Source organism: Heteronotia binoei, chromosome 1 (assembly GCF_032191835.1).
Source record: "Heteronotia binoei isolate CCM8104 ecotype False Entrance Well chromosome 1, APGP_CSIRO_Hbin_v1, whole genome shotgun sequence".
Classification (NCBI taxonomy): domain Eukaryota; kingdom Metazoa; phylum Chordata; class Lepidosauria; order Squamata; family Gekkonidae; genus Heteronotia; species Heteronotia binoei.
Window position 1 is genome coordinate 194,509,299 of NC_083223.1, and position 25,708 is coordinate 194,535,006.

The following is a 25,708-nucleotide window of genomic DNA, read 5'->3' on the forward strand; positions in this document are numbered from 1 at the left end:
AGGCTCGCTGGTGGCTGACAAGACCAATGCGGGACAGGCAGATCCGGCCACAGTGGCTGCAGGGAAAAGTCTGATTTGGGGTTGGTGCTGTAGCAGTGCGATTGTTCCTCAATCTCCTTTTGTCCTCAAGACCAGCTATGCGTGCGTTCTCAAAGGAAGAGACAGCCTGGTGGATGGTGTGCCTCCATGCTTTGCGATCTGAGGCTAGGTCAGACCACTGGTGATGGTTGATGCGACAGGTGCCAAGGGATTTCTTCAAGGAGTCCTTGTACCTCTTCTTTGGTGCCCCTCTATTTCGATGGCCGGTGGAAAGTTTGCCATACAGGGCAATCTTGGGAAGGCGGTGGTTTTCCATCCTAGAAATATGCCCTGCCCAGCACAGCTACATCTTCAACAGCAGTGCTTCGATGCTTGTAACCTCCGCCCTCTTGAGGACTTCAGTGTTGGTCACAAAGTCACTCCAGTGGATGTTGAGGATGGTGCGAAGGCAGCGCTGATGAAAGCGCTCAAGGAGTCGCAGGTGATGACGGTATAAAACCCACGATTCGGAGCCGTTGTCATGCCCGCTCCTGACCCAGCCCCTGCTAGCTCAGAGCAGGCGCCTTTAACAGCTCTGGACGTAAGTCCTGAGGAGGCAAGTCGGCAGCAGGACCACCTGGAATTGATCAGGCCACGCCGGGCCCCAGCTCATCCCCTCCTGAATCTCCACCACCTGTTAGCCGGCTCCATGAAAGGAGACGGCAGGAGATAAGAAACAGGAGAAGCGAAGCACGCATGAGGGGGAGGAGAGATCTAAGCCCGGCATACTAATGGGTTAACAAGCCAGCACAGTAAATCCGCAACCCTGGCCTTTTGGCAAACTGTGCTGGCAACGAACGATCCTCCTGGAACGTGACCGCGCTCTGCACCCTCGTGACTTCTGTGAGAACCCGCGTATTTCTGACCCGGCTTGGACCTTGGACTTCGGAACTCTGGACTGTGACTCTGCTCTGTGGACTTGTTTTGGTATTTCGGCTTCGTTCGTATCTATTCTCTCCGGTTACCAGACCCTCAGCATTCCTGTGTTTACGCTTCCTGCTTTATCCCTCGGCTCGGACTGATTTATGGTTTTGACTAATTGGACTGTTTGAGATAACTGCTGTGCTGCTACTTGAAAACCTCAGCCGGCTGCAAAAGTTCTGGCTAACTGCCGGGACGCTAGCAGCCGCCGTTTCCTACCCCAGGCTCGAGTCACGACAGCCGTAGATAAGGGTTGTCATCACAACCGCTTTGTAAACATTGATCTTTGTGCCTTTTTTCAGATGCTTGTTGCTCCACACTCTTTTGTGCAGTCAGCCAAATGCACGGTTTGCCTTTGCCAGCCTGTTGTCAATCTCCTTGTTGATCTTGGCATCTGAGGAGATGATGCACCCCAGGTAGCTGAACTGCTGGACTGTCTTCAGTACTGATTCACCCACAGTGATGCAGGGAGGGTGATAATCTTCCTGGGGTGCAGGCTGGTGGAGAACTTCTGTCTTCTTCAGACTAACTTCTAGGCCGAATAGCTTGGCAGCCTCTGCAAAGCAGGACGTCATATGCTGCAGAGCTGATACCGAGTGGGAGACGAGTGCAGCATCATCAGCAAACAGTAGCTCTCGGATGAGTTTTTCCATTGTCTTGGAGTAAGCCTTTAGTCGCCTCAGGTTGAACAGGCTGCCATCAGTGCGATAGCGGATGTAGACACCATCGTCATCATCTAGATCTACTGCGGCTCTTTGAAGCATCATGCTAAAGAAGATCGTAAAGAGAGTTGGCGCGAGAACGCAGCCTTGCTTTACACCTGTGCCTATTGGGAAGGGCTCCGAGAGGTCGTTGCAGTGTCTGACTTGGCCTCGCTGGTCTTCATGTAGCTGGATGATCATGCTGAGGAACCTTGGGGGACATCCTAAATGTTCCAAGATTTGCCACAGGCCTTTCCTGCTAACGGTATCGAAAGCTTTGGTGAGGTCGACAAAAGTCACATATAGACCCTTGTTCTGTTCCCTGCATTTCTCTTGGAGCTGTCTGAGAACAAATACCATGTCGGTGGTGCTCCTGTTAGCTCTGAAGCCGCACTGGCTCTCTGGGAGGAGTTCTTCTGCAATGGTGGGCACCAGTCTGTTCAGGAGTATTCTGGCAAGGATTTTGCCTGCGATGGAGAGCAGGGTTATCCCCCGGTAGTTGGAGCAGTCTGACTTTTCTCCTTTGTTCTTGTGTAGAGTGATAATGATTGCATCGCGAAAGTCCTGTGGTAGTTTGCCTTGTTCCCAGCAGGTGACAAGTACTTTGTGAAGTGTGCTATGTAGTACTGTGCCCCCATGCTTCCAGATCTCTGGTGGGATTCCATCAACTCCCGCTGCCTTGCCACTTTTCAGTTGCTTGATGGCTTTAACAGTCTCTTCTAGGGTGGGGAGCTCATCCAACTCTGTTTTCACTGGTTGAAGCTTCCTCCGAGGGATACCTCCTCTCCTGGGTGTGGGTTTAAAGTGAAGACGGAGATTGCAGCGTACAAGACGATGATCTGTATGATATTCCGCACTGGGCATTACTCGGGTGTGTAAGACATCTCGAAGGTCTCTCTGGCGCACCAGAATGTAGTCGATAAGGTGCCAGTGCTTGGACCGTGGGTGCATCCAGGTTGTCTTCAGGCTGTTCTTCTGCTGAAAGATAGTGTTGGTGATGGTGAGCTGGTGCTCCGTGCAGAATTCTAGCAGGAGGCGCCCGTTATCATTGTAGTTGCCAATGCCGTGTTTGCCAAGTATTCCTTTCCAGGCTTCCAAGTCTTTACCTACTCTGGCATTGAAGTCGCCAAGGATGATCACCTTGTCCTCTGTAGGGGTCTTCCGTACGAGGTTGCATAGATCAGCATAGAACTTATTCTTTTCTGCAGGATCTGCTTGAAGGGTTGGGGCATATACACTGAAGAGTGTTCCATGCTGCTTGTTTTGAAGTGGGAGGCGCATGGACATGATGCAATCTGAGTGACCTGTTGGCAGGTTTTTGAGTTTGGAGGCAATGGAGTTCCTGACCATGAAGCCAATGCCAGAAAGGCGGCTCTCAGCCTTTGACTTACCCGACTAGTAGAGGGTATAGCCAGCACCATGTTCTTGAAGACTACCTTCCTCAGGGAAACCGACCTCAATGAGAGCTGCTATGTCAATATTCAACCTGAGAAGTTCGTGGGCAACTAGAGCAGAGCGTCGTTCAGGGCGACCACTGTCTACTGTATCAAGCATGGTTCTGATGTTCCAACACACAAGCTTACGTCTTTGCACACTTTGTGAGGCAGGTGCATGCCTTTTCTTTGTTGTTATTTTTTGACCGCAAGTAAGGATGCCCATTGACCGCGGCTAGCCAACTGGGGTGGGGGAGACGAGCTTTGTTTAGGCCACCTTTTCTAGGCCCCTCTCCGTGTGGAGCAAGCAGTGCTGTCCCTAGATAAGGCTGCTTGGTCGTTCAGGGTGCTGCCGAAAGATGCTTTCGTCTCCGGGTCAGCATCAGGCGACCAATACCCTGAACCGCCTACATGCAGGATCGGGACTGCGGCTTCCAGTGGCATCTTCCACCTGCCGTTTCGCCCCTTGCCCATCGCTGCAGGACTTGGTGTGTTGTGGGTTGTGGATGTGGCTATGCCCTTCAGGCCTGCGCAGAGGAATTTTTAGGTGAAGCGCAGTGTGCACGGTACTGGCTCCACCCTTTCACCTTGGGGTCATCTGCCATGGCCCAGTAAGCCGGGACGCCGGCAGCGAGTCCTCCAGGTGGTAGGTGTTACGTTAACGAGCTCTTTCTGCCTGGGTTTGATGTTAGAGTTTTCCTTCTCTTGGCTGGCGAGGTTGGTGAGCCCAGCCTGCCCATCCGGTTATACCGCCGGACATTCGGTCGCACCATGACGTGGCAAACTCTGTGAGAAACGGAGGGGACCAGCGGGAAGGTGTTTCCATGGATGCAGTAATGCAGGAGAGGCCATTGCAGTGACCATCTGCCAGGCATAGCCGGACAGTGACCACGCGGCGTTCACTACACCGGGAAGGAGAGGCTATGTATTGCGCATACACTTTCCCTGGGGGGGCAGGATACCCAAGAGGGAGCCCACCCCTCCCCCCCACTACAGGGGCTCATAAGTTAACACCTATGAAGCATAATTTGACTGAGTATTTCAACTTAAACAAGAATACCATTATTCACCAGCTGCCCAATGTATTTTCTAATTAAAATCCACTCAAGGAAAATCCACAAAGTATTTGTTTTAAAAGACCTAATAGACAATTTCTTTAAAACCACATAATAAAATCTCTTACTTTAAAATAGTTATGGATCTCACTAGAAAGAAACTGATAAAAAATCTCTCGTTCTGTAGGTTCAATGAGACGATCATGGAAAACCCGGGCTGATTCATGCACAAGGAGTAATGCTGCAGTTTCTTTTGAGACAATGACAGACCTGTGGGCTTGCAGCAATCCTTGGAGAACCTGTTAACAATGTCAAAAAAAGCTGTAAATTTTAGATCAAAACCACATCCATATAAACATGTTTCTATTGCCACATTGTAGGTGATTTTTTGCTGTAAGCGTCAGAATATTCAGCAGGATGGATAGAAAAAGAAATACAGAAAAACAAACCTAGAACACAGCCATTAAATACATAGAATTGCCATGATGTATATGGAGCTAGCAGTATAAACCATAGCCAGACCAACAGACTGAGTGTAATTCATACTCAAGCAGTTTGCTGGAAAGACCACACATGAATTTCTTAAACAAATTATGTATAAGCAAATTAGACGTAAACAACCCAGTTGAGTAAAAATATTTCAGTAGGAATAAAGGTAAAACTATTGCGTTCCTTATCTCAGAACATGCTTCTCTCTTCAGCCCTACTCCAATTAACTCCCTTTTTCTTACTGAATTCTACAGCTGCACAAAGGGCAAGGCATGTGAGGTAATTGCCTCAGGCGCACCATGCTGAGGGATGCAGAAAAAGTATATGATGACTAAAATAAGCATTGTGTTATTATTAGTGTTGTTATTTATGTGTTTACCTTTTTATCAAAGTAACTACTGTGAAAGTATAGGGGAAACAATTTTATGTTCTTGCCTCAGGTGCCAAATTAGCTAGTTATGGCTCTGCTGAATTCAATAATTCCCAGTAGCCCAAACATGTGTATCATAGCCTACATTATGCTATTCCAGTTGCTCCCATACTCAGTTATTATGTTATACCTGCAGAAGTGGTGGTATAGGTAAAAAAATTCCACCCTTGTGACACTTTGCCCCATTTTAACTAATAGATCCTACTTTAGTCTCAACTTTGCTGCTTGTCTATCTTAACATGCAGCATACTTTATGAGTGATCTTTGAGCTCTTTGGTACATGTTGTTCACCATTGACTAAACAGAAAACATATATATGATAAATCTACACATCTCAGTTTAACAAACCTTAAAAAGGTCTTGCAGGTTAAATGTGTAATGGCATTTGGTTGGAGTTGGAAGCATTGTACAAGACATTTTGTAGTACAGAGCTATAGAGCAGCATGTTAAAAGATCAATGCACTTCTGAACCTCTGCCAAGAATCTGTTGTTATAAAAGTATATTCCCAGACGTACCTATAAGAACAAAATATATAACTTTTAGTCATTTTCCACATTTTTTAATTTAGAAAAATAATTTAGAAAAGTTATTGCTTTCTTTTAAATAATTCTAATCCTTCCTGTTAGGTTTACTCATAACCCTTTGAAGAAGAACTTTCCCAAGAGCCTTTTAGAAGTCCAAGTACACTGTGTCAATTGGCTAACCATATGCTTAATACTCTCAAAGAACTCAAAAAGCTTGTGAGTCAAGATTTTCCATGGATTCTTCTTCAGTATGGTTTATTCCTCTGCATGCTTAATTATTGTTTCATTTAGTGATTTATAGCAATTTACCTGGAACAGTTGGCCCTGATTTCCCAGACACAGCCACCCACCCTGTTCCCTTTGTAAAAGCTACTATTTATAGCTGCTACTTCAAATTGTTTGATGGGATGATGATTTTAGTAACAAGCTAAACATCTTTGTTAGGAGATCATATTTGAATTTCTTAGGTAACTTGTTACTTTTAAATTGGTCAAACAGATCTAGAACATCACTTTTTAAAACAAAATAGCCTTTATTATTTATAAACCAAGCAAGTAAATCCTTGGGAAATATTGACACAAGCTTTTTGAGTTCTTTGAGAGCATTAAGCATATGGTTAGCCAACTGACACAGTTCTAAATTATTTATAAAAAATTATAGCTACAACAACAATAACCACAAAGCTATATCCCAGTAAAGAGATACAAAAACCTATTAAAATTAATAATGTCTGTAAGAATAATAGAAATTAATTTCATCTACAAGCAAGGAGGTATCTGGCAGTTTCCCTTCAGACACCCTATAGTTTAGGTACTGCCACCATATTTCCACAAAACCCGAACAGTCTTCCCTAGAGTTTACACAACCATTACTATGATAAGCTATCTTCTGCATAATATAAATATCCCATAGTGCATCAGACCACAAGTCAATTGTGAGTGGATGCTTAGCCTTCCATCAAGATGCTATAGCTATTATAGCTGCTGATAAGAATTTTATAAGGGTATCCTTGCAGTTGATAAGAATAAAAAACAGGTCTCTTGGGGGCACCACACCCTAAACTGGTTACTAGACTGAAATATAGGCTCTGTCAGTAAGTGGCCTGGACATGTGAAATACAGCAGACCATGTCGGATAAGATGAGATAAGACCAGATGGTAAAAATGCCTGCGGGCAATTAGTCATGGAAACCCCCAAACCTCGTTAAAATTGCTATAGCTGCAATTAGCTATTTATTCCTCTCACCATTATTCATGGAAAAGTCCCAAATCTTATAATGCTATCTCTGCAAATCCGCGTTTTTTGCTTCTCGCTCAGCAAGTAATAATCATGCCGGACAAAGGGGGGCAAATGTCTATATAGGGTCACCGCGTCAGTTACAAGCCAGAATGGGAGCCCTTCATCTAAGACCTGTGATTGGTCAAAGGGACAGTTAGGGGCTGGGTGTCGAGAGCCTTAAAAATGAGCTGTATTGTACACAGACTTCAGAGACCACACCTATCAGGTGGTGCTCTCTCCATGCCTGCAGACGTGTATACCAATAAAATCTGCTTATTGCTGCTAAAAGTTCATTTGTTTGGAAGTTTTCTTTTATAGGACGAAAACTGCCCAAAACAACTTGGTGTCAGAAGTGGGATTGTGTCCTTTTGGATCAGGGGCTCCCGCCCTCCGTTAGCCCACTGGTGGGAGAATGTGAGTAACTTGTCTGAGGGGGGGCCTGGAACCCTTGTTGGATCCAGCCTCTGCAATTCATTTGCCTTCCCTGCTGTGGGGCCAAGAACCCATATTGTGGAAGCAACAACCAGGTTGCCGGAGAGGAAGCGAGGAGAGGCCTCGACAGAATCCTGGTGAGTAATATTGGTTATGGTAGAACCTAGATATAATGGGTAATAAGGCTTTAAGACGTCAAAGAAGAAGGGTCTCGTGCGGGACGCCCCGTCTGGATGGAAACAGATAGAGATTCCTAAAAATACCCCCTTGGGGCAGATTTGTGCCCCATGGGAGATCACTGGAAAGGCCAGTGAATCCACTGGAGGGGTCAGTGGATTGTCAAAAGAGGAAATGGTGCATCTTTTGACTCAGGTGTGGTCATATTTGCCACTAATTTCAGGACATAGATGGCCAAAATTTGGAACATGTGATTATTCTCTGTGTACAGAAGTCTATGTCCTTTTGTTAGAACAATTACCCAGCCAGCAGGCAGTCATAGAAATTCCATATATCCTAGAGTGGATACATTTTGTTTTGGCAAAAAAGTGTCAGCAGCCAAAGCCGTAAACAAATGAAGTAATAAAGGCAGTTGTGAAAGATCCGACTGTCTCTCCTGCGGCTCCCACTTTGGCCAAGTGGGACCCGTTGGACCATTTACCTCCCCCTTATATACCGCCCCAAGGACCCGGATTTTGTAATGATCCAACCTCCGCAGAGCCCAGGGTAATTTTGGAGGTAGGGCCAGAGAGAGAGTCTGTTATTTTTCTGGTGGATTCAGGGGCATATAGATCCACATTAGCCATTAGTATAAAAGGAATGGAAGAAACACAGGAGAGAATAACAATTGTTGGGGTGGTAGGTAGGCAGTTAATACTGCCTATTTTGGCACCATTAAGAGTGTCCCTACCCCAACAATCGGGTGAATTATTTCATGATTTTTTGTGGATGCCCAGGAGTGGGGTTAGTCTATTGGGGAGAGATTTGTGGGGAAAATTTGGACTATGGATCAGGATGGTGGGGAATAAGTGTAAAGTGTTTCAGGAACTGTTACAGAAGGAGGACATGCATAGTATTGACTCCTGTGTCTGGGCTGTTCCAGAAAACCCTGGGTCTTTACATATTGCACCAGTCATGGTCACATTAAAAGATCCAAAGATAGTGCAAGTTCGGCAGTGCCCAATATCCTGGGAGGCTGAAGAAGGGTTAAAGCCAGTAAATACAGAATTATTATAAGATGGCTTGATTGAAGAATCTGCCTCCATCCTGCCAGACAGAAAAGTGAATGGTATTTATAGAATGGTCTAGGACTTGAGGGAGGTCAACCACATAATTGTCCCTAGCGCCCCCATTGTCCTTGACCCTTATATTGTCTTCAATGGGATCCCCGAGAAAACAGAGAAATATATACAGTGGTAAAGTTGAAATCAGCCTTTTTGTGTGCCTCTAGTGGACACAGCCACTTGTTTGCCTTTAAATAACCACACCCCCATGTGGAAACTGTAATTTGGTTTTTTAAGGGTGTGGACTTCTCCAGGGGTATACAGAATCCCCCACAATTGTTAGGGAAATATTAACCCAGGTTTTGAGGGAGTGGCAGCCCCCTCTGGGGGTCTCCTTAACCCAGTACGTGGGCAGTCTTTTGAAAAGTGGGGAAAAGAGAGGAGGCTGTCTAAGAGGGCTCCGATGAGCCTTTTCTAAATTTCCTAGCCAAAAAGAAAAGGCGGGTGGCAAAGACGAAGGTGCAATTTTGCCAACCCCAGGAGAAGTATGTAAGACATTTGTTAAAAGAGGGGAAAAAACTCCTGGACCCCGAAAAAGTCCAGGGGAGCCAGGACCTACCTCTCCCCCTCACCAAAAGACAGCCACAAGGTTTTTTGGCTTGGTAAAAAGGTTTTTTTGTAAAAATTGGGTAGAGGGGTTTACAGTCATAACCTCTCTCCTCATCAGCAAATTAAGGTAGAGGGGTTTACAGTCATAACCTCTCTCCTCATCAGCAAATTAAGAGATGAATGTCCTGACAAATTGGAATAGCTGAAGAGAAGGCATTCCAGAAATTAAAATCTAGCATCCTCTGTGCCCTGGCTCTAGGGCTCCCCAGCATGCGGAAGCTCTTTCATCTGTATGTCACCACTCAAGAGGAGTTTGTGATTGCAGTTAGGATTTAAGAAAAAGGGGAAGGAACAACCGGTGGCTTATTTTCCCTGCATGTTAAATCCTGTTGTACAGGGGTGGCTCTCACTGTTTGCACGCTTGTGTAAGCTGCTGTGCAAACAGTAAAAATGATTAGGAAATTTGTGTGACAGGAAGTCCTGGTGATGCATTTCCCTCCCTCACCAGATACAAAGCATTTTTTTTAACTCACACTACAAGGCAGTGTATGACAAATGATCAACTTCCCTAATTAAAAGCAATTTTGTTAGAACACCTTGATTTAACCCTAGCCACCTCAGAGAGACCTAGTCCGGTGTTAGGACTATCTCCAGAAACAGCCAAAGAAATGGGGTCAGAAATTTTTGTTGTATAGATGTAATAAGACTACAACCTAAAATCAGGGAAGACCTGGAGGAAACCCCCCATTTAGAAGAGTAACAGATGTGTGGATGGATCCTCCAGAGTGATTAATGGAAAACAATACAGCAGATATGCTATAGTAGACGGGGGAGAACAAGAAATCAAATCAGGATCCCTTCCCCCGGCCATGTCGGCTTGAATGATTGGATTGGTGGCGGTCCGGAGAGCTTTGGGATTGTTTGGAGAGAGGAAGTAAGAGCATTATAAATGTTTATTGAGAGTTTGGATATGTGTGTGGGGTAGTGCGTGTGTTTGGAGAGAATTAAGGGGAAAGAAGTCTGTTAAGTTCCTGGGGGAAGTTTGTGGCCCATGTGGATATTATCAAAAGGTTTTTGGAAGTATTAATGGGACCAGCCCAGGTGGCTGTGATTTATGTAAAAGCATATCAAAAGGGGTCCAGTCCTAGGGCATAGGGAAACCGGTGGGCAGATGAGCAGGCTGCCCTGGGGCCCCCAGCCCCAATGGCCCTTTTTGGCCACCTTTGTCCCATAAGGACTGGATCCTAAATTGCCGGAGAATTAAGCAATTTTAAAGTTGCAATTCATTCCTGGCTCTTATGCAAAATATACAGAAAAAGCTATAAAATAGATGGGTTGGTAAATAAGACAGTTTTGGGATTGGTAAATGAGGCTCAGAAGGTTGTGGTGAGGAGAAAAAAGGGCTCAGGCCCAGGGAATCGAAAGGATAAATGGAATTGAAGCGGTACAGAGGTGCAAGCCAATGATGTGAATAAGTGTTGAAATTTTTCATACTGTTTAGCTAATGTTATAGACCTCAGAGGAGAAAAAGCTTGCACATAATTATGAAGGAAATAAAGTATGTTGAAAATTGTAGTGAGGAATGTAAAACTGGAAGGCAATAAGGAAGGTTGACATGCTTTAAAAAGAGGTAGACTGGAAAAAGGAAAAAGAAAAAAGGATTTTTATTCTCCGATGGGCACTCCTGGTTTCTAAAGGGAGTGGCCCAGGGAGTCCTAAACTCAACTAAGTGTCCTAAACTCAAGTAACTTTTCTTCCCGAGGACACAGAAGACTCCTCAAAGGAAAACAATCCTTAGGGGTTCAACTATGAGTCTGTTATTTTATTATCTGCTATAAAATTTAATCATGCATGTTGTTGTGCCTTGCTGAATTGTTGTGGTGTCCACCCCTAAGCCCAAACTGGTTCAAGAAAATAAGCAAAATATAACACTAAATTTTTTAAAAAAGGCTTAAGATGAAAGGTTTGTCATTCCAAAAGCCTGGCAGCTATTTTTTTAGCCCTAGCTGGGCAATCAAACTGTTTCATTTGTGGGAAGGTCCCCTTATGAATAAAAGGTGGCCTTAAATTAACATCGAGGTTCTACCCACTGGTTTAAAATAAAGACTTGTGTATCTTTCGGGAAGGGGTTGTGAACAAACGAAAAGGAAGTTAAGCACTCTTTTTGCCACCAGATGTTGCTAGTTAACAGCACCAAAGCAGAACCAGCATGGGTGGGGGTAGAGGGCAATATAACAGAGAATTTTCAGCTATGGAAAATATTAGTAGTATAAACCAGTATTCGAGAAAATAAAAAAAAAAATGCTTCAAATCCCTCTGAGCAGTGGAGGGCTCCTGAGGAATTGTATTGGATCTGTGGGAAAAGAGCTTATATACTTTTGCCCAGGAGATGGCAAGAGACTTGCCTCATTGGAACAATACGTCCCAGCTTCTTTCTTTTGTCATTAAATGTTGAAGTTGCCTTAAGGACTCCATTGTTTACATTAGATCCATTGTTTACATTAGATCCAAACGTTCCCTAGATATTGGAGGGAGGCAGTGGGGAAATAAATGGCCCCCACAGCGCATAATTGAATATTATGGACCAGCTACTTGGGCACAGGATGGATCTTGGAGATATGGAACACTTAGATATGCTTAACTGTATTATTAGACTGCAGGTTGTGATAGAAATCATAAGCACTCAGACCACCATGGCTTTAGATTTGTTGGCTAAACAACAGACTCAGATGCATGCTGCCATATATCAAAATTGCTTGGCTGAAAAAGGTGGTGTCTGTGGAAAATTTAATTTTACAAATTGCTGTTTTAATATAGATAATAATGGAAAAGTTGTACAAGACATCGCTTCAGAGATTGCAAAATTGTTCATGTGCCAGTTCAAGCCTGGACTGGAGCGTTAGATAAGAAGAGGTGGCTATGGGGTCTCTTCACTAATTGGAAACAGGCCTTTTTGATGGGAGTATTAATCTTAGGAGGTTTAATGATGCTGCCTTGTTTGATCCCAGTGATTTGGTCCATAGTGACCAAAGCTGTGGAAGCGGCCATAGGAAAACAGGAACCCATTAGGTTCTTGCACTTGCAAGTGATGAAACGAATTCGCAGGGGACACCCCCTCCCTGCCATCCCGAGTTTTTCCCTCTCAGAGGAAAGGGAAACTGAAGATAGTGAATATGTTACTATCTTATTGAAGATAGTGAATATGCTGCCCAGTGGTGCCCAAGAGAAAGGAATTAAAAAGAAAATGGGGGAATTGATAAGAATAAAAAACAGGTCTCTTGGGGGCACCACACCCTAAACTGGTTACTAGACTAAATTATAGGCTCTGTCAGTAAGTGGCCTGGACATGTGAAATACAGCAGACCATGTCGGAAATTGCTCAAGATAAGACCAGATGGTAAAAACACCTTGCGGGCAATTAGTCATGGAAACCCCCAAACTTGGTTAAAATTGCTATCGCTGCAATTAGCTATTTATTCCTCTCACCATTACTCATGGAAAAGTCCCAAATCTTATAATGCTATCTCTGCAAATCTGTGTTTTTTTCTTCTCGCTCAGCAAGTAATAATCATTCCGGACAAAGGGGGGCAAATGTCCATATAGGGTCACCAGCGTCAGTTACAAGCCAGAATGGGAGCCCTTCGTCTAAGACCTGTGATTGGTCAAAGGGACAGTTAGGGGCTGGGCGTTGGGAGCCTTAAAAATGAGCTGTATTGTACACAGACTTCAGAGACCACACCTATCAGGTGGTGCTCTCTCCATGCCTGCAGACGTGTATACCAATAAAACCTGCTTATTGCTGCTAAAAGTTCATTTGTTTGGAAGTTTTCTTTTATAGGACGAAAACTGCCCATAACACAGTTATGAAGGAACATTGGGATCCCTCAACTGAGGGACTCCTACAAAATCCCTCTGAATATGTCACTCAAATGAGAGACAGGGCAGAATGGGCGAGACAGGAAGCTAGGAGACATTTGAGCGAAGCTTAAGCCAATCAATATGATAAGAAGGCACAGTTGAGGACCTTCTGAGTAGGGGATCAGGTCCTAGTCCATCAAATTGCCTTACCTGAAAGGACTACAGACATGTGGAATGGCCTCTTTCCCATCACATGAGTTCTCAGAGAACTCATTTATGAGGTTCAGGTAGAAAAGGGTCCTAAACAGAAGAAATCTCTACATGTAAACCTGTTAAAGGGATGGAGTGGAGAGGAAGACCCCCGTTAATGGCCTTGGCCCAACCTCCCTCAGAACTGGCAGATCCAGAGACTCCCTAGGGGGAACCCTGTACTTCCCCTTAACGACCTATCCTTAATGATGAACTAGAAGAAAATCACAAAGTCACTACACAACAGTTGGTGGAATCTTCTTCATTAGTTTTCTCCACAGTACCAGAACACACAGCAGTAATATCTCACTCAATTCCCACTGATCCAGGACAGGTAGCATGGGTGATATGGAGGCCCATAGTCTGGAAAAGGTGGGAAGTGGTGAAGAAGGAAGTGACTGAGATGTTGAAACTGAGAACGATTGAACTTTCAAGGAGTGAATGGCACAGTCCAGTGGTCTTAGTCCCAAAACCTGATGGGAGCACTCCTTTGTGGACTACAGGGAATCGAACAAGGTATCGAAGTTTGAGGCCTATTCTATGCCAAGGATGACCTTCTATTAGACAAACTAGGGGCCACCCAATTTCTCTCCACCCTAGATCTCACCAAAGAGTATTGGCAAGTACCTTTGATGCCAGAGGATAAGGTGAAAACCGCTTTTGCCTCCCCTTCGAGTTTGTACCAATTTACAAAAATGCCCTTTGGCCTTCATGGGGTGGCTGCCACTTTCCAACATTTAGTGGACCTTGTACTTCAACAATTTCTGCACAGTCAAGAGATGTATCTTATCTTAATTTCTTAATTCATAACATTGTAGCTTTGGTTGAGTATTATTTCAAGTTATTTCAAAATGCTTCAAAATACTTAATATATGCAATCAATTAACAAAATAATAAAATATTATTTTGGAAATGGAAGAGCTTATTCCACACAGAAGATATAGGTTATCAGAGACCAAGAGCAAAAAAATACATATATTGTTAGTAATATTGATCTGTTAATAGTGTATTTAGCACCTAGTACTACTAAAATAAAAAATATGTACTAATTAGTAGTTATTATTTAGCATTGTTTATTATTTAAGAGATAAGAGTCTTATTCAGTGAGACAGTTCCTTAAATGTTTTTTGTAATGTTTCATATTAACTTCACGAGTAGATGAGGCTAGGAGCCATAAATTCCAAGAAGTTCGGTCACAAAAATATAACAACAACCCAGAAAAACGCAGGAGCACCTCAATGCAGAGTCCGGTAGGCAATCCAAAGTTCAGAGTCTTGCTAAATCTTGTAGCAAAGCAAAAAAACTTCCCAAGAAAGGGAAGCGATAACAGGCTACTTTCAAAAGGGAGAAAAGGGCAAAATCACCATAGTTCAATAAACTGCGCTTTTATCCCCCTTCCCTCCAAGTTTATAATTGTCTGTAGCCAGTGCTTTTTTATAGAAAAAGCCCAGCAAGAACTAATTTTCATATTAGGCCACACCCCTGACATCACCATTGTTTCACACAGGGCTTGTGTGTAGAAAAAGCCCAACAGGAACTCATTTGCATATTAGGCCACACCCCCTGATGTCAAGCCAGCCGGAACTGCATTCCTGTGTTTACAGGAAACCCTGTTTGCAGCCCTTTTTAAAAAAATCTGTCACCAGCTCAGTGAGATGCATTAATTAAAATCCTGTCAACAAACAAAACCCTTCAAACATTTCTAGTTTGGATCTGTTGTTGTATGAAGTTCTTGAGTTATAAATTGTTCATCTGCCTTCATACTCCTCAGGATGACTAGCTGCCCCTCCAGCCTTTTCATCTTCTCCAACAGGTTACCAAGTGGTATTTGTTACAGATGTGTTTATCAGTCTCTTTAGGCAGGAACAAAAACATTCCACACTCAATGGAGGACACCACATTTTTCTTCCCAAAGGCCTATCCTCCAAACTCCTTATTCCTCCAAGGTTATCTTAAACTCTTGCACCTGGAACACGGCGACCTAGCAACTGTGATCCACGCAACGGTCACCTCGAGATTAGACTACTGCAATGCCCTCTACATGGGGCTGCCCTTATACCGAACACGGAAGCTCCAGGTAGTGCAGAACGCGGCGGCCAGGCTGCTGGTGGGACTACCTTGGTGGGAACACGTGCGGCCTGGGCTGCGGGACCTGCACTGGCTGCCGGTCATCTACCGTGTTCGCTATAAGGTGCTGGTTATTACCTTTAAAGCCCTATATGGCCGAGGACCTGCCTACCTTAGGGACCGCCTCTCCCCATATGTCCCCCAGAGAGCACAGTTCTCAAAACCTTTTACAAATCCCTGGGCCAAGAGAAGCTAGACTGAAGACAACTAGGGAGCAAGCTTTTTCAGCAATGGCCCCTCGATGGTGGAATCAACTTCCAGAAATGATGCGAGCCCTGCGGGACCTGAATCAATTCCGCAGGGCTTGCAAAACCTATCTTTTCCAGCTGGCTTTTGAGATAGAACCTGGCTAAATCGAAATTAGAGTTGTCCTGTGACCATCTAGCCATCTTATGTTTGATTGTAATTTTATAGCACCTTATAACACCTGTTTTTACTTATTTTAACTAATCTGTGTATTTGAACTGTATTTTAAAATTCGTGTTTACATTGTATTGTATTTTATTTAAATCATGGTTTCCATGTCTGTGAGCCGCCCTGAGCCCGCCTTTGGCGGGGGAGGGCGGGATATAAAAATAAATTTGACTTGACTTGACTTATTCCCAAGCTCTTAAAAGGTGAACAATACCCAGGAAATGCTGGGGTGATAAGCAGCCACGCCCTATTAGGGGCCCCAAGAAGCTACTTCTATAGCTGACAAGGGAAAGGAAATGCAAGGCATGACCACTTCAGATTAAGTCAGCTGGATTTTATTAGCCTCGAAGAGGGTTGGGGACTTCCCCATTAGCAAATGCAGGCTGTCCTCCCAGGAATTTCCCAGGTGATGCTGCTTGCTGGATTACTTGGGGGCTGGCCTGGGCCTACGACATTACAGAATGGAACTCTTAAAAAGGAGCTCAGGCAGCCAAGGAAAAGGACAGTGGCTGGAGGGTTTCTGATGACTAAAACCAGCTAGAAGGACAGTCAGCTGTGGATGAAACAGTTCCCTCAACCTTGCTCCGCCCACACTGAGTCTGACTTTCTCACAGCAGCAGAACTCTGAAGAGCACTGTAGTGCCAGAGAGGACCCTGGTTTATTAGCACCTCACAGAACTATATTAGCTGTCTCTTGAAAACTCAGCTGTCTGTGCTGCTACAGAGATCAATGACAGCAAAGTGACAGAAATACTTGTTCACTAATTTTGATAAACTATAAATGGCTCCTGAGACAGAATACTATCAAAAGAAACCAGGGGTCATTTAGTAGAAAAACAGGTGCTGGAGTTCATTAGCACAACTCATTTGCAAATGTCACACACCCCTGACATGAGAGGAAGGTGCACTAAATTGTATCGCTCAGCATCTACCTTAAAATGCTTATTGAATTATAATTGACATAATAAAACCTTACTCTCATCATACTTTAAAAATTACTTTCTCCTATGTGGCCACAGTGAGATGATGATTTCCATCTGTCAGCTATATATGTTTTGGTTATTTTCCCAATTTTTGTGGGGAAAAATATTACAAAGTCTGTCAGTCCTTACAGTTCAGCAAAATTCTCACAGGGGGTTTGAACAATGGAGCCCAAAAGCAAGTATTGGGGAGGTGGGGTAAGAAAGAAAGAGCACAATAAAATTTAGAGGTTCCAGAGCTCTGCTCCTGTGAGCTCTTGCCCAAAATGAGGCCTGAGTGAAACACATTTGATTTTTATGCATGATAGAATTTTATTTAAAACAATTCCTAAATTATTATATACATTACCTGGAAAATACGCTGCAAAGATTGTAAGGAAGTTGCAGGCAAAGCCAACATGCAAAAATGTGTTAGAAGACGAGTGCTGATCTGATTTCTTCCTTCACTTGAAGCTGCACAAGAGGCTACCAAGGACATGTCCTGGACATGCTGTGAGGAATATGAAAAAGGATAATTTGAAAACATGGAAAACTATTTTAAATGTAATTTTACTAGATAAGGATAATTACTGGTAATATATTTATGCATTTTGAAAATTTAGCCTATTTTCCCACATTTGAAAACTCAAGCTTTCACATTCCTATACTACATAAAGGATTTCAAGTGCTATAAAAATTAGCAGAAATGCCTTTAAATTCATGAAGATCTGCAAGTTATAAAAAGTACAAACTAAAAACAATTTCTGAATATGGATGTAACACATTTAGTATGAGTATTTATGACTGCTGAACTAAAGAATCGCATTAGTAGGGCACAGAGTAACATTAAGATTTTATAATGATTTCTACAAAATATTAGAAATTATGAAGAGATCAGTACCTTCCATACAAGCTGATGTGTGTCATAAAATCCTCCCAAATCCAGAAACTGTCGGATAAGCTCGAGTGGTGGCTGGGCCCCATACTCCTCTGGTACTGGCACATTCAGATCATCAATAAATACTAACACCTTAGAATAAGAATATTACCAGCCATACATGAAGTGTACTGACATAATATATATTTTAAAAGGTACTGGATATGCAGCTATCACCCACAGCATTTTCATTATCAAAATCTGTTCCAGAGAACTATATGTTCAAATGACATGTGCCAAAAGTTGGCTTAGATACAGCAACCCACTTCCCCAAATAGAAGTCTACTGCCACTCTCTCACTCTTTCTCTCTCTTTTATTTTCTCTCTTTCTTTCTGGGGAGGAAGCAACTGTGAGGATGGTGATGACAATAGCAGGAACAACATTGGTTCCTCCTCTCCCCCACCCTCTGCTTGCTGTGCCACTGCCAGAGAGGCAGCAACAACAGGCCTGAATGCAAAAGCAGTTCCTTCCCTCACCAAACAGGTCGGCAATGGCAAGTCTTATGCTTGGACCTCCCTCAAAGGACTAGTCTAGTACCTTGGACAAGGTGATGGCAGACAACCTTCTTTCTCAACATCTCACAGGGTCACTCCTCAAGACTTTCACCTGGTCTGCAAATAGGATCAAAATAGGTCCTACAATCACATGGAATGTATATCATCAAATACTGGCCAGAGGCTTGTCTGGGAAAAGTGATCCTAAAGGTGCAAAGGTCTGGGTTTTGGCAGATCTCTTCCCTCTTTTAAATTCATAAATGCCAAAGATTAATTTCCAGAAAAGACAGTACAGCTAACCCATTCCCACACCTTGCCTGATTTTCCCTTACCTGGTTCATCCTATGTGAGTCTACAGTCAAAGCCACTTTAATCCATAATGCCCCTTTGTAAGAGTTTTCTTGTCCTGTCTACTAGAGGTCACCAAAAGCTGCTCTAAGTCTCTGATTCAGAGAGAAGGGCGGGGTATAAATCTGCAATTCTTCTTCTTCAAACACAATGGACATTTTCACATGGTTACATTGAATTTACAACCCATGGAAAAGCTATGCAGCTTTCCTGATTCAAATACATTGTTTCATTTTGCTCATCCTTCTTCTTTGATGGGGCCTGGGTTTTTTTGCCACCGTGTAACACACACTGGATGAGCCATTGGCCTGTTCCAACATGGGTTCTTATGTCAACAAATAGAGCCTGATGTTCAGAAACTCTAGGGGCTGATGTCATTGCCACCAGAAAAAATGGTTTTAAAATGATTTCCTTAAGGGAACAGGTAGACATGGGTTCAAAGTGGGGGGCTGGAAAGAACCTTCAATACTGTGTTTAAACTGCAAGTAGGGAATCTATGAACTACTGGGGAGTTCAGAAGGCAGTTCCTCTGATAAATCTCTTGACATGTGGGTGGCTAGGAAAACTCCACCTGTTTGGTCTAGAGCTTAGGTGCATAGCCTCTAATCTGGGAGAACTGGGTTTGATTCCCCACTCCTCCACATGCACCTGCTGAGTGACCACGGGTCAGTCACAGTGCTTGAAAGAGCTGTTCTCTCAGCCCCACCTACCACACAGAGTGTCTGCTGTGGGGAGAGGAAGAGAAAGGAGATTGTAAGCTGCTCTGAGAATCTGAGTGAAGGGTGGAATGTAAATCTAATCTCTTCTTGGTTTCCACAATGGCCAGATGAGCCACAACCTGACTCTTCAGGTAAGTATACATGCCTTTAGCTGATATAAGGAACCCTCTAAATTTGTGCCTAAATGGGTTGTTTCTCCTCACATCATAATTGAAAAGCCTGCCAAGTGTTGTTATAAATTCTACTTCTGGAGGCCCTCTCACAACAGGCTTGTAGGTATGGAGGGGCAGTGGGAGTCCTACCCCAACTTCTGGGTGGGGCCCCCTGACTCGGGGTCCCCAACCAGCTGTGGAGCCTCTGCCCCCACTTCCTCCCATTCCCACAATTCAAATTGCACTGGAGGAGTGGTAGAAGTAGCTGTTGGCCTCTGGGAGCAATTTAAAGAGCCTGCAGCTGACCAGCTGATCATACGTCTTTAAATCCACATGTGGAGGCCGGGGGCTGTGCCTGCCACCCCTCCCGTGTGATTTGAATCCCGGGGGGAGGTGGCAGCTGAGGCCTTCCCTCCCCACCTCCGCCATGGCTTCAGGGCTATCTCCTCCCTCCCCCACCATTTAAATGTACCAGAGGGGTGGCAGGAGCAGCCCACGGTTTCCACATGTGATTTAAAGACACAACTGACCAGCTGGTGAGTGGGGTCTTTGAATTGCTCCTGGAAGCTGGTGGTTACTCCTGCCAAGTTGTGGCAGGGTGGGGAAGGAAGGTCAGTGGCTAGTGGGGATTTTTTAGTTGGAGGGCACTTTTTATAAATTCAGATGCCCCCTTGATTTTTTCAAAAGCCCCCCTTAATAAATTCTGGCTACAGCCCTGTCTCACAAGATGAAAAAGTCAAGAACACTTTAATTGAGTAGCCTCCCTTTCTAAGCTGCTGCTGCTCAACAACCAGTGTTAGTTTTAACATCTCTGGCTGAGGATGGGAGAAGGGCTGTGGGACAACAGGTCCTTCCTATCTGGAAGACCCCAAAGGTCTTTGAATGATTAGTCCATCAGGCTTTGAAATCAGGCCTGATGAGTTCAGACTGGTGAGATCAGGACCACTTCTACTTTGATATTTACAATCCTTTGCAATGTTTTTTTGAACAAGCTGAACAGGACGAAATGCATACAGCAGCTGGTTTGACCTTTTACATATCAGAGCATCTACTCCCCTAGCTTGAGAACATCTGGTTCTTTAAAAGAGCTTAATGACCTGATGATTGTTCATCATTGCAAACAAATCTATGCTTGATTTTCCAAAGCATCTGCAAGCTATGTGGAATACTTTGAGGCGCAACATCCATTCCATCTGAGCTTAGTGCCATTTACTGAGCTTGTCCACCATGCCATTGAATGTCCCTGCCTTGTGGACTTTCTTAATGAATGTTAGATAAATCTCTGCCCATGTCATGATTAGAATCAGTTCAACCCAGACCGCGACAGCGGGGAAAGAGACCCCATCAGGTCGGACAAGGAGCGGGGTAAAGGAACCGACTTGGAGGGTGAAAATGGAAGCCTCCCGAAGGACGAGGACATCATGGAAAAGATGAGGAAGGAGATGAGGGCGATGTAAAGGGATCTCAGGGACGAGATCCACGCGAACACCAACATGAAGCGCATAGCCCTGCAATGGCAACAGCAGCAAGGGGGGAAGGGGGGGATGTGAGGCTCAGTCGGGCACAAAGACCGAAGCAAAAAAGGCTTCTGCCCAGGGTGGGACCCCCAAAGTCACCACTGGTCGAAAGTGCTTCCGCTGCAGTGACCCTGGGCACCTAGCGGCCAACTGCCCGGAGAAACCTCGAGCCCCTCCCTGAACCTGAAGCCAATGGCGGCAGGACTGAAGAAGGTACCAACCAAGTCCAAAGAACCCTGTCGGGGTAGCACCGCCACCTCGATGGTGCTTGACGAGGATACTATAATTGTCGACAACCTGAGCGAGGAATTGTGGGAGTCTGAGCCGGCGGGAAACGAGAGCGACCTGCACTGATGGGTGCCGGAAGGCAGGTCGTGGATTTAACGGCACCACTATGGGTGAGAATAATTGGGGCCCTATTCTTTGTCCCCTTGACTTTACTGAATCCAAAGCTTAAACAATTTATGCACGCCCGAGCTCTAATCGACTCTGGGTGCACCCGGGAAATTATAACCCCCAGACTGGTGAACGCCCTTGGACTGTCTCGGACCCCTCTATCCCACCCGATCCAGTTCGAACAGATGGACGGGTCAGTAATGCGAGGGGAACCGTGTGTAGAAGAGACCCAGGGCCTACCGGTGGGGACAGAGGAACATTTTGAGGTGGAAGTTTTTGTTATCGACCCTTCCTCCTCCTTCGGTGTGGTGTTGGGGTGGGCTGGCTAGCCAGACACCAACCAGATATACAGTGGGGAGCGCAAACCATAGACTTTACCGATAAGCAGTGCACTCATCACCACTGGTTAGGACAATGGGGGCCGAACCCACCTCCCAAAAATGAAAAGATGTGTGTGTCGGTAGAGGAGATCAGATCGATTCCAAAGGAGTACCGGGACTTGTGCAAGGTGTTTAGTGAGGTGTTTAGTGAGGAGGATGCCAATGAGTTACTGTCCCACCGCAGTACTGACTGTGCTATCAAACTAATCCCGGGCCAGGAGCTCCTATATCCCATGGGGTGGGCGGAGAAGGCAGAGTTGCGAAAGTTCATTGATAAAAACTTAAAGCGGGGTTTCATCCGACCAGCTACGGCACCCCATGCTGCACCCATCCTCTTTCGGAAGAAGAAGGACGGGAGCCTTAGACTTTGCACTGACTTTTGCGGGATTAATGGGATTTCGATGTCGAATGCCTACCCCATCCCCCTAATCAGAGACTTGTTAAGCACGGTATCGGAAGGGTCTATATTCACCAAATTGGACCTAAGGGATGCTTACTTCCAAGTGAGAATCAAGGAGAGGGATGAGTGGAAAACGGCGTTCAACATGCCAATGGGACAATTTGAATACTTGGTGATGCCTTTCGGTCTCCAGGGGGCCCTGGGAGTGTTCATGAACTTTATCAATGGAGTGCTGAGAGAATATTTGTACAAGGGGGTGGAGGTGTACCTGGATGACATCATTATCTATTTGAAAGCTCTAGCCTCCCATGTCCAGTTGGTGAGGAAAGTGCTATCTACCTTGTACGAGCACAAACTGTATGTGAAACTGTCTAAATGCGAATTCCACCAGACGGAACTTGACTACTTGGGGTTCCGAGTCTCTGGAAAGGGGTTGGTGATGGACCCGGCCAAGATACAGGCAGTGTTAGAGAGGGAACCTCTGAGGACACGTAGACAGCTCCAATCATTCCTCGGGTTTGCAAATTTTTACAGGGGGTTCATCCAGGGGTTCGCCCAGGTGATGTTGCCCCTGATGGATCTGCTTAAGACTAAGGGGAAGGGAACGGAGGCCAAAAAGACTGGAGCGCGATTAAGTTGGTCACCAGAGTGCCAAAAGGCTTTCGATAAACTGAAGCGCCTGTTCACGAGTGAGCCAGTTCTTGCCCACCCGGACGAGCTAAGATCCTTTGTGGTCCAGTGCGACGCCTCCGATGTGGCTGTAGGAGCAATATTAATGCAGAGGGATGCAGAAGGGAGGCTGAGACCCTGTGCCTACATTTCTAAAAAATTCTCATCAGAGCAACGTAACTGGTCGGTCTGGGATAAAGAGGCGTTCGCAGTGACTTTTGCCTTGAAGACTTGGCAGTCTTGGCTAGAGGGAGTGAGGGTTCCATTCAAGATCTGGATGGACAACAAAAACCTAGAGGCTCTCACCAGGCATTGGAAACTGACGGCCAAACAGATCCGGTGGGCCAGATTCTTTGCCAAATTTGATTTCACCCTTAAACACATCCCAGGGTCTAAAAACTTTTTAGCTGACGTCAAGTCTAGGATGCCTCAACATGAGAGCCAGAGGGAGGAAGTAATAGACTCTATCATTCCCCCCTCCACCGTGGCGAGAGCGGTGACCACTCGATAGGGAAAGAAGACGAAGCCCTCAGAGCTGTGGGGGGGCAGCAAACTGATCGAGGAAACGGAGGGGGAAGGAACAAGCAGACCAGATGAGGTTGTGAAAGGGGAGGGAGGATTTTGGCACATATGGTACGTTCCTAAAACCCTCCGTCAGGCAGTCCTACAGTATTGCCATTGCAGCAAGCTGGCGGGCCACTTTGGATATGTAAAAACACTGCACCTGGTCAATAGACTCCTGTTGTCCCAGGAGGTCAGACCAGGACCAATGGGTTGAGATTAAAACAAAAGAGTTTTTGGCTGAACATCAGGAAGAACTTCCTGACAGAGCAGTTCCTCAGTGGAACAGGCTTCCTCAGGAGGTGGTGGACTCTCCTTTTTTGGGAGGTTTTTAAACAAAGGCTAGTGGCCATCTGACAGCAATGCTGATTCTTTGAATTAGGCAGATCATGAGAAGGTTAAGAAGGGTGTGTGTGGGGAGAGGTATATATGAGGCTCCTGCATTGTGCAGGGGGTTGGACTAGAAGATCCTCCAATTGTATGATTCTGTGATTTTATGTACATGATGTGGGGAAGTTTTTTGCTGAACCTGTACAGACAGAATTAGATTCCTCTTTCCTATTGTTGGGAATCTCAACAATGTGCAGAATCTTGGGAAGGGTCTTATGAAAGACTTTTGGGAGGAGGGAAGGAATACAATATACTGAATAGAAGGTCTGTCACCCTTTTTTAGAATCCCACTGTGGACAACTCAGTTGCACTTACCTGCAACTGTTGTTCATCCAATGGTCTTCTGTGCAGGCACATATGGTACTACACTTCCACAAACCAGCCATGGAGAGGAGCTAGCAAGCTTCTTTAAAGAATTTTTCAGACTCCCAAGAGTGCTCCCCCTCTCACCATCACTCAGTGTGCATTTTCCCACTCAATGCCATGTGATGTGGGAGCAGTGAGCACTCTGCCCTCAGTCCTTCATTCAGCAGAAACAAAGAGCAAGATAAAATTGGGAAGCCTACAGCGAGGAAAGGAGGGAGGCATGTGTGCCTGCACAGAAGAGCACTTGCTGAACAACAGTTACAGGTAAGTGCAACCCTGTTTTCATTATTGTGGCTTCCGTGCAGTCCCACATGAGAGAGTAGTAAGATCACCTACTGAAGAGGAGGGTGTGGGTTGATTCAGTGGAATATTGATTGCAGCACCACTTTTCCCACATCTGTCTTGCTCCTTGAGTCAATGTCCATTGAATAATGCTTCACAAATGTTAAGAACATAAGAGAAGCCATGTTAGATCAGGCCAATGGCCCATCCAGTCCAACACTCTGTGTCACACAGTGGCAAAAAAAATTATACACACACACTGTGGCTAATAGCCACTGATGGACCTCTGCTCCATATTTTTATCTAAACCCCTCTTGAAGGTGGCTATGCTTGTGGCCGCCACCACCTCCTGTGGCAGTGAACTCCACATATTAATCACCCTTTGGGTGAAGAAGTACTTCCTTTTATCTGTTTTAACCTGTCTGCTCAGCAATTTCATCAAATGCCCATGAGTTCTTGTATTGTGAGAAAGGGAGAAAAGTACCTCTTTCTCTACTTTCTCCATCCCATGCATTAACTTGTAAACCTCTATCATGTCACCCCGCAGTCGATGTTTCTCAACTGTTGATGATGTTGACCACATCGCCACCTTGCAGACAGCCTCAAGAGGTTGACCAGTTGAGAAGGCTGTTGAAAAGCCTGAGCCCTGGTGGAGTGTGCTGACACAGTGAGGGGACATCGCTTCCCTGACTCAATGTAAGCTGGCACTATCTACTGAGATAGTCTGTGCAGACAGATTTATCTCTATAGCATCCTCTGAAACATATTAATAACTCTGAAAAATTGCATCCTCTGAACCTATGAAACATATGAATAGATTCCTATCTATCCTGAAACCCTATGTGCATTTTAAATAAAATAGGAGAGGATGCCTGACTTCTAATGTATGCATCATCCTTTCAGATGAGGACACTGGTGTGGTGGGCAAATTGGGAGGGTAATGTCCTGACCCATGTGCAAGCTGGAGACTCCTTAGAGAGGAATTCCAAATGAGGTCTCATGACAAACTTTTCAGTGTAAAACCTCAGGAAGGGAGGGTCGCAACAACGAGAGCTAAGTTCTGCTACAGAGTTCTGCTAAGTTCTGCTAAGTTCTCCCACCCTTCTGGCTGATATGATGGCTGTCTTGAAGGAAAGACAAATCTGAGGCACACATTTGTTCAAATGCTTTATATATCAGTCTTGAAAAAGTATTTTCAACACCATTGAGGGATGGGGTGTATAACAGGAGGTTATAGTTTTTATACACCTTTAAGAAAATGTTTAGAATCTTGAGTAGAGAATACAGTGGAATCATTCACTACCTCATGGAACACCAA

General features: G+C 44.9%; 1 long non-coding RNA gene across 1 annotated transcript; it reads right to left on the minus strand.

The window, feature by feature from the left end:
- Positions 1 to 5,472: 5,472 nt before the first annotated feature.
- Positions 5,473 to 17,864, minus strand: LOC132576586 (uncharacterized). The gene is made up of 3 exons (XR_009555761.1): positions 17,680 to 17,864; positions 17,149 to 17,289; positions 5,473 to 5,623 (listed from the first exon to the last, which is right to left on the minus strand). It is a non-coding gene; the product is annotated as an uncharacterized LOC132576586 (long non-coding RNA).
- Positions 17,865 to 25,708: the final 7,844 nt, after the last annotated feature.